Below are 9,355 nucleotides of genomic sequence, written 5' to 3'. Positions count from 1 at the left end.
TAGTTCAGCTACTGGTGGAGGTGGTACACAGAATAAGGGTGTAGTAGGGTTGACCCTGGGTTCTGAAGTGGACTCTGGCCTAGTCAGAGTACCCACTCAGGCATTGCTGATTTGTGATGGAGACATTGATATGTCCTTCCTAGTGAGCCCCAGTAATCTGGGCAAATACAAACAGCAGCCTGTAATAAATGGCAAACAGGCTTTGGCATTCAGGGACACAGATGCTAGTGTCACCATGGTGGCAGAGGATCTTGTGGACCCTGGGCAGATCATCCTGGGTGAAATGTACCATTGTCTGGCAGTTGTGAATTTCTCCTAGGGAGGGGTAACTGGCCTTAAGAAGGTTGTAGTCAGTGCAGACCTCCCTGTAGAATGTCTATTGGGCAATGATCTAGAGACTTCAGCCTGGTCTGAAGTAGAGTTATGGACTCATGCTGAGATGTTGGGCATCCCTGCAGAGGTATTTGCTGTGACCAGGTCACAGGCCAAAATGCATAACACTGAACCAGCTCTGGATCCTGAAACCATGGACCAGGTGCTTCCCAAGAAGAGGAGCAGTAGGGTTAAGGCGATGCCTTCCCCTTTGTCTCAGATCACAGATTCACCTCTTGAGGGAGGAGAAGCAGATCCTGAAGAAGGAACTGCCCCAGAGGGACTTGAGCCTGATCAGGTTGAGTTCTTGGGGGCAGAGGCCCTTCTAGGGAAGATCTGAGTAAGGAGCAACAGTGCTGCCCCTTTCTTGAACCCCTCAGAGAGCAGGCTGCTGCTGAGGCTGCTGGGAGTGCTAGTGGGTCCCATAAAGTTTATTGGGATGAGGGACTCCTATATTCTGAGGTTAGAGATCCGACCCCTGGAGCCACCAGGAGGTTGGCAATACTTCAGAAGTTTAGGGGGTTCCTCTTGACCCTAGCACATGATATCCCTTTGGCAGGTCATTTGGGCCAAAACAAGACCTGGGACAGGCTTGTTCCACATTTTCATTGGCCACATATCTCAGAAGACACCAAGGAGCTTTGTTGCTCCTGTGTCACTTGTCAAGCCAGTGGCAAGTCAGGTGGCACAACAAAGGCCCCCCTGATACCACTACCTGTGGTGAGGGTACCCTTTGAAAGGGCAGGGATTGACAATGTTGGTCCCCTTGACCCTCAAACTGCATCTGGGCACAGATTTATCCTGGTGGTAGTGGATCATGCCACCAGTTACCCAGAAGAAATTCCCCTGAGGACCACCATAGCCCCTGTGGTGGCAAGAGCCCTCATTGGAGTTTTCTCCAGAGTGGGTTTCCCAAAGGAGGTCATCTCTGACAGAAGTACCAACTTCATGTCAGGATATTTGAAAGCAATGTGGAAGGAGTGTGGTGTAACTTATAAGTTCACCACCCCCTATCACTAGGCCTGGGCTAAATTTCCTTACCGCTCGCGGAAATTGCGATAATTTGACATTTTCGCATTTCGCGGAGAGCGCGAAAATGTCATAATTTCCGCATTCCGCAGCTTAGCGATAATTTGGTTCTTGCTCGCGCTGTAAAATAATACATTCTCTGGCGCGCGCGATCGCCTTACCTGAATCCCCGCGTTTGCCGACAAGTTTTCCCGATCCGGTCGCGTTCTCCACAAGATGTTGGATTGTTGGTAGCCATTTGCGCTGTCTCGCGACAGTTCGCGCCCGCAGTAATGTCATTGGTCGCGCGATCACGTCTTTCTTCTCGCGATCATGCACCGCGAGAAGAGTGAAAACAAGATGGCCGCACCCGCAAGCAACCGCATGGGTAAGTTGGCGAGCCGCGACAATGCAGAAAATACCATGAACGTCGGGAAAAAAACTTCCGCATCTTCGCGATATTTCCGCGTGTTTGCGGAGATTTGTAACATTTTCGCGATAATTTGAGAAAGTCACTTTTGCAAATTCCGCCCACCCGTACCTATCACCCACAATGCAATGGGTTGGTTGAACGTTTCAACAAAACCCTTAAGGGAATTATTAAAGGACTCCCAGAGAAGCTTGGGAGGAAATGGGACCTTCTTCTTCCCTGCCTTTTGTTTGCATACAGAGAGGTTCCACAGAAGGGGGTTGGTTACAGCTCATTTGAGCTTCTGTTTGAACACCCTGTAAGAGGTCCATTATGTTTGGTAAAAGAGGGCTGGGAGTTACCTCTCAAACCCCCCAAACAGGATGTGATGGACTATGTACTTGGTCTCCGCTCCAGGATGGCCGAATGCATGAAGAAGGCAACCAAAAACCTGGAGGCCAGCCAAGAATTACAAAAAACTTGGCATAACCAAAAGGCTGTGCTGACTGTGTACCAGCCAGGACAGAAAGTGTGGGTGTTGGAGCCTGTGGCCCCAGCAGCCCTCCAAGACAAATGGAGTGGCCCCGAAACCATTGTTGAGCAAAAGGGAGAAGTCACCTATCTGGTGAATCTTGAAACTCCAAGGAGCCCCCTGAGAGTGCTACATGTCAACAGATTGAAACCATATGTTGACAGGGCTGGCATGGGCTTGCTCATGGCAACTGATGAGGAACAGGAGGAGGAGAGCGACCTTCTCCCTGACCTGCTCTCACAGAACCCTGATGATGGGTCAGTAGATGGTGTTACTTTGGCAAGCAGCCTCACTTACCATCAGCAAACTGAATGCAGACAAATTCTGCAACAGTACAGACATATGTTTAGCCTGACCCCTAGTCAGACTACCCGGTGCACCCATGAGGTGGACACTGGAGACAGTCTGCCTGTCAAGAGTAAAATCTACAGGCAACCTGACCATGTCAGAGACTGTATCAGGACTGAAGTTAGGTGTGATTGAGCCTTCAGATAGCCCTTGGGCTAGCCCAGTAGTCCTAGTACCCAAACCTCATACCCAGGGTGGTAAGAAAGAAATGAGGTTTTGTGTAGACTACAGAGGCCTCAATGCCGTCACCAGCACTGATGCCTATCCTAAACCAAGGGCAGATGAGCTGATTGATACTTTGGCCTCAGCCAAGTATCTTAGTACATTTGACCTAACAGCTGGCTACTGGCAGATCAGGTTAGCTGAAGATGCCAATGCCAAAACTGCATTCTCAACCCCTGGTGGGCATTACCACTTTGTGGTGATGCCCTTTGGATTGAAAAATGCATCTGTCACTTTTCAGAGGTTGGTGAACAATGTTCTGGCAGGGATGGAAACTTATTGCTCAGCATATCTAGATTATATTGCTGTCTTTAGTTCCTCCTGGCAGGATCACCTGGTCCACCTCAGAAATGTTTTGGAGGTCCTGCAGAAAGCAGGCCTCACTATCAAGGCCACTAAGTGCCAGAAAGGGCAGAGTCAGGTTGTGTACCTGGGCCACCTTGTAGGTGGGGGTCAGGTTCAGCCTTTACAGAGCAAAATCCAAACCATCATGGAATGGGTTGCTCCAACCACCCAGACACAGGTGAGAGCCTTTTTAGGCCTGACTGGATATTATAGGAGGTTTGTAAAGGGATATGGATCTATAGTGACCCCCTTGAATGATCTTACCTCAAAGAAAATGCCAAAAAAGGTTCAGTGGACAGCTAGCTGTCAAAAGGCATTTGAAGACCTAAAGCAGGCCATGTGCACTGCTCCCATCTTACAGAGTCCAGACTTCACCAAGAAGTTCATTGTCCAAACAGATGCTTCTGAGCTGGGTGTGGGAGCTGTACCGTCTCAACTGAATGATGAAGGTCAAGACCAGCCAGTAGCTGACCCCTAGAGAGAAACGTTGGTCAGCTATAGAGAGGGAGGCCTTTGCTGTGGTGTGGGCCCTGAAGAAGCTGGGGCCGTACTTGTTTGGCACTCACTTCATAGTTCAGACTGACCACAAGCCCCTCCTATGGCTTAAACAGATGAAAGGTGAAAACCCAAAACTTTTAAGGTGGTCCATTACCCTACAGGCGATGGGCTATACAGTGGAACATAGACCTGGGACCCAACATGCCAATGCAGATGGACTCTCAAGGTATTTCCACTTAGAACACGAAGACGCAACTGGTCAAGGTTAGTTTAGTGTCCCTGCGTTTGGGGGGGGGTTGTGTAGGAGAGTAGATCTGCCTCTTATGTTGCCCTCACTTTTTTTTCCTGATGTTTACACTGGTTTCTGTCTATAGTCTGGCTGAGACCCTGCTAATCAGGGCCCCAGCCTCTCTGTTCTCTCTAAACAACATGGAGTGTATATTAGGTGCACTAGTGATTGGATACTGTGGTGCCTTATGAGTCCCTAGTATATGGTACCTTAGGTACCATGGGCATAGATACTTCACAGGCCTACCAGGGGCTGAAGCATGTATTATGCCACCCCTGGGAAGCAGACTAAATCTGACACCACAAGCCTGCTACTGCAACCTGGGTGAGGTGGTGCTAGCACTCCTCGCTGAGATATCGGTTCACTATATCTCACCTGCACACACATTTAAACCTATCAGTCACCCCTAAGGCAGGCCCTATCAATCCTGAGGGCAGGGTACTTGGTTTCCATGTGAGGGGGTGCCTCTACCTGAGCAGGGCCCCGCTGCAGCTCTCAGAGTCCATTCTCTGGGGCTGTTTGTGAATGCGGTCAAACCATATACTCTTAAGTGCATTATAACTAGGGCTCCCGGTTTTATGGTATTTATTGTTTTGCCATTTCCGTCTGTATTTATCCATATGTATTTTTTGGACATTTTTTCTGTATTTATCCACATTTATTTTTGCCACAAGCAAAAGATGACGCTACAGCTAGTATTTTTCCGCATTTATTTAAATTGACAATGCACACCAGTGCCCGGTTGTTATTGGTCAACACAATACATTCATTTGAAAACTTTGCCATTGTAGTACAAGCACATGTGCATTTCAAGAGACTTTGTGGCCATTGAGGCTCTTTCTGGTTTGTTAATGAAATGAAGACCACTGAAAACCCGTTCAATATTTGCTGATGATACTGGAATGGCCAAGAGATTCAAAGAAAGATTACACAGTGTTGGCCATTCTTGCTTCTGAGAACGTCAGTATGTCATTGCACTGATGTCTTTTTGTGGGATAGGGTGCATTACATATTTCTTGAATTCTTCTTCTACAACATTCATTACATCATCAGAAGCTCCAACCAACATGAATAAATCTTTGTAATCATTGAAATCCTGACTACACTGAACTTTCTTGAATGGGTCAAGGATTGTAGCCCGTTTCCAAAAAGAGCTGTAACTCATTTGTCCAGTTATGTTACGAGCTAGGACAGCTTAAAAGTGTTGTTAAGAGAAGGGTGATGTTGTGTGTTGGGCATGTGGGAGCGGTGGGGGAATTCAACAGTAGTGTTTTGAGGACAAAGAGGGAAATGTGCAACTAATATGTTGGTTCCATTCAATACCAAGTGCAAAACAATCTTGACTGTTAATACCACTGCTCTGTGATTGAGAGAGGTACCAGCTGCAGCATTGGGAGCAGTATATTTAGGCCACCCTTGCACAGGCTACCCTGGGACTCGGCAGCCCTCGGCCCTCTGCAGCACCCATACATCAGCTTCGGCCCCCACATACACAGGGACGCGGACGCCTCTTCTTAATAAACACACGTGGCCTCAGAGCGTCGTCACTGAACGGCCCTTTTCTCACCCTCCCCCCTTCCTTAGCTGTTTCTAAGATTCCAGCGCTACATACACGTGTATGCATCTCCGTGCCGACGACTCTCCCTCCTCCGGGGACACAGGCCTGTGTACTAAGATTGCCTCCTGGCGGGGGCAGTACGGGCGGGGGAGCGGCCCATAGCAGCTGGGACTGCAGGGGGCATTTTCATACTTCGTGGGCGCAACTTTCACAGCATATAGGACCTGGCAGGAGATAAAGACGGGGTCGCAAGGACTCCCACTAAAAACAAACTGGTTCAAGACCTTTCCGATCCCCTGGTGCTGCCGGAGCATGGGGGGGGGGCAGGGGAAATTTACTTACCTTGCCAGTAGAAACGGCGGCGGGCTGGCGCAGAGCAAGCACGAGCAGCGGAGCCCTGGAGATCACGAGCGGCGGAGCCCTGGAGATCACGAGCGGCAGAGCCCTGGAGATGCCAAACTCAAGAGAAGGGCCGATGGAGGAACAAAAGTCTTCAAGCCTGGTGGTCCGTAGTGCAGGGAAAGAAGAAATACAGTCAGGTGAGAGCCCAAAATAAAGGCCAAAAGTTATGAGGGCGAGGCCAGAGATGTTGGCACGCCCACACACTGACACTTCGATCCAACGATGATTGGCTTAGGGGAACGGGCGTCACTGAAAGACCCTGAGCCAATAGGTCCACATGAGGGCGCTAAAAGACCCTGATTGGAAGGGATTTGAATTAATTTTCAGGGGTGTGGAAAGGAAACTGAAGCAGCGGCAGCGCGACAACATTTGCTAGTGTTTCGCCCTTTCTACATATAAATACAGACAAAGGAAATATCGATTTCTGACTGTATTTATATGTAAAAATCCGTAAAAACGGAAAACCGGGATCCCTAATTATAACCTCGCGGTAAATGCTAACTTTGGGATGGCTGCATCAAAGCATGTCGTGTTTGGTGTCAAACGCTTTGGAATCATACCCCCACACCAGTAACTGGTGTGGGAGTATGATCCCACCCTTCTAGAGGGATAGACATGTACCTACTGTGGAAACGCGGTAGACTCCTGAAGAGCCCTGGCATCACAAAATGGATGCCACCAGTCACAGACACTGGGCGGCCCTCCTTCTGATGACCGAAATTCGCAGTGGAGGAGGCCCAACAATAGGTATCCTGTCACAGGGAGGTGTGACCACCTCCCAGACAGGGTTTAGTGTATTGGGGCTGGGTGGTGCACTCCTAGAGTGCTTTGAAGTCCTGCACTGGGGGAGCAGTAAGCTCCTCTGTGCATACACCAGTTCAAACCGGCTCAGGGGCTACCTGCCCCTGCTCTGGCGCGAAACTGGACAAAGGGAAGTGGGTGTAGTCACCCACTCCCCTGACCCTCCCATAGGTGGGGTCATAGAGCTAGTCCCTCCCTTCCTTTCAGTATAAGTTAGGGAACCCTTGCCATTGCAAACTAGATACCCCTGGACGACGCTCTGAAGACGAATCCTGGACCTTCGACGTTCCACTAACTCTGGAAGACGGAAGAATCTCCCTTGGACCCAATCTTGCAATCAACGGTCGCAAACTTTCCCGCTCCCGCCGGAGTCCGAAGTCCCTGCAGGCCAGGAAGAGAATTTCCTGACTTCTCCAAGGCCATCGTGAGTCCCCAGTGACGCTGAGGCAAGTGGACCCCACGAGTGATGAGGAACTGCAATCCCTGGGTACCGTGCACTATTTTCGAGTGCAACTCCTTCATGACATTCTACAAACTTGAGCATTGGACCACGTGTGGTCCAAGCCTCCAGCAGAAATCTCTCTGAAGATCAGAGGCCTACCCCGTCCCGAGTGACCGTGGGACCCTGTTGAGTCAATCCTCCTGAGCCGTCTTCGCGATCCCTACCCAGTTGGCTTGTGGGTCCCCAGAAGACTTTTCTACAGTTCTAAAGAGCTCCCCTGGTTGCTCCAGGCCTGCCCTGACTTACCCATGCTGGGTGAGTCCCTCAGACCATGCTGGTCTGCACCACTGACTTTTTATCCTTTCCACGAGACTTGCTGTTACCAAGGCTTGTTGGCTCCAATCTGGTCGCCGACACCGCAGTAAACTGCAGTCTTCTTTGGCTCCCATTGAAAATGACGCCGCGACCCGATACCAAAAGACACCTATGCACCTGGCTTCCCTGGGTGAGGTAACGCCAGCACTACGGTGCTCCTGTGGGTGTTGGCTCTAGAACTACTTACCCTGTAAGTGACTTGCTTGTAGACTCTCCTGAAGTATCCTAACACTCTTAATTTCCAATCGCGACTTGCTCCATTGAAGTCAATAGGGATTTGCGGCTGTGTTCTCACACTGCATGCGTCTCCCGTGGGTCCTTTACTTACCTGCCTTGGGTGGTTTCGTGAGGCCCCAGCACTTCTGAAGGCCCTAGGCCTTGTCCCCTCGCAAGTCGTTATCTCTAAGTCTCTTTTTTAGTATATGGTCTGGTACGCCCCTAGGGCCCCAGCCATGTTTGTGCTTAATTTATTGTGAAACGTTGATTTATGCATATGTTCCTGACTTCTAATCTCATAAAGAGATTAGCAGAGAGTTGGTAGTAATAAATACATATATATTTGATATATATACATGTGTGGTGTCCTTTCATTTAGTGATTCAAGAGATTATAGGTAAAACAAGCTGCTTTACATTCCTCTATACCAGGCCAACTTCTCACAATACATGTACAAGATCTATTCAAGAATCAAATGATATAGTAAATCAGCCAATGAAACACTGACTTTAAACTCATTGAGAATGATAGGCACTGACATCTTAAACTCAGACACGGGGCGATGAATCCAACGAAAAGGGAGGCGGGGACGAGAGAACTCGTACTGTTTGAAAAACTGTTTCCCAATTTTCAAATGACCAAAAGCCTTACATCAGCCATCTTTGCCACATTGAAAACTCTCCTGGAAAACCATAAATGGCCTTACATGCAGAAATGGGAGAGACTGTTAGAGAGATAACGCAGGAGTATTGGACCAGACTTTAGCGGGACATGCCAAAGTTGGTCTGTAGAATTCAAGGCAGGGAGTCATGGTAGAAAATTATGTACGATTGGTATATGAGCCTGTAAAAAATAAAAAGCCTCTAACCACACACTGACAGTAAATACTGGAGAGGGTGGAATATTCAGGGCTCTCCCTTGCGTGTGTGGTGGGCCTGCCCAACACTTGTGATGTTCTGGAAAGAAATACTAAGCCACATACAGAAGGCTGCCAGTCGACCAATCCCTTCAGACCCATTTATAACAATCTTGAGGATCTGATCCAGGGGCTTGACGGCACTCAGGAGGGGAGAGTAGACCAAAAAAACACATATGTTGTTGGGAGCAAAACAGCACATCACAGTGAACAGGAGGAACCCTAGTAAGGTCTCGGATGTGGAGCATGGGCCCACCAGCTGTGGAACTTAATGGCAACAGAAAAGTCAGTATATGATTTATGGAATGGACATAAGAAATTTGAATCCATGTGGAAACTGTTGATGGACTATATGCGAGATAACACCCCCAATTTGAAATGTCCAAGAACATTGAGGGCAACGGAGACTGAATTGCACCCTTAGAAAGTGGACTACAAGGGAAACTAGATGAAACTAGAGGGAAATCCTGTTTCTTAATCAACATAGTGAAGTGGTTTAAACCTGGTGTGTTTTTTTCATTTCAAATGTGTTTGTTGAGATGAGATACTCACAGTAAAGCATCAAGGTACAAGTTGTGTACAACATACATGGGCGATTACATCCCATGTATGAAAAAAGACA

The sequence above is a fragment of the Triturus cristatus genome, chromosome 9, assembly GCF_964204655.1.
Source record: "Triturus cristatus chromosome 9, aTriCri1.1, whole genome shotgun sequence".
Classification (NCBI taxonomy): Eukaryota; Metazoa; Chordata; class Amphibia; order Caudata; family Salamandridae; genus Triturus; species Triturus cristatus.
Note: the sequence above shows the minus strand (reverse complement) of the source record.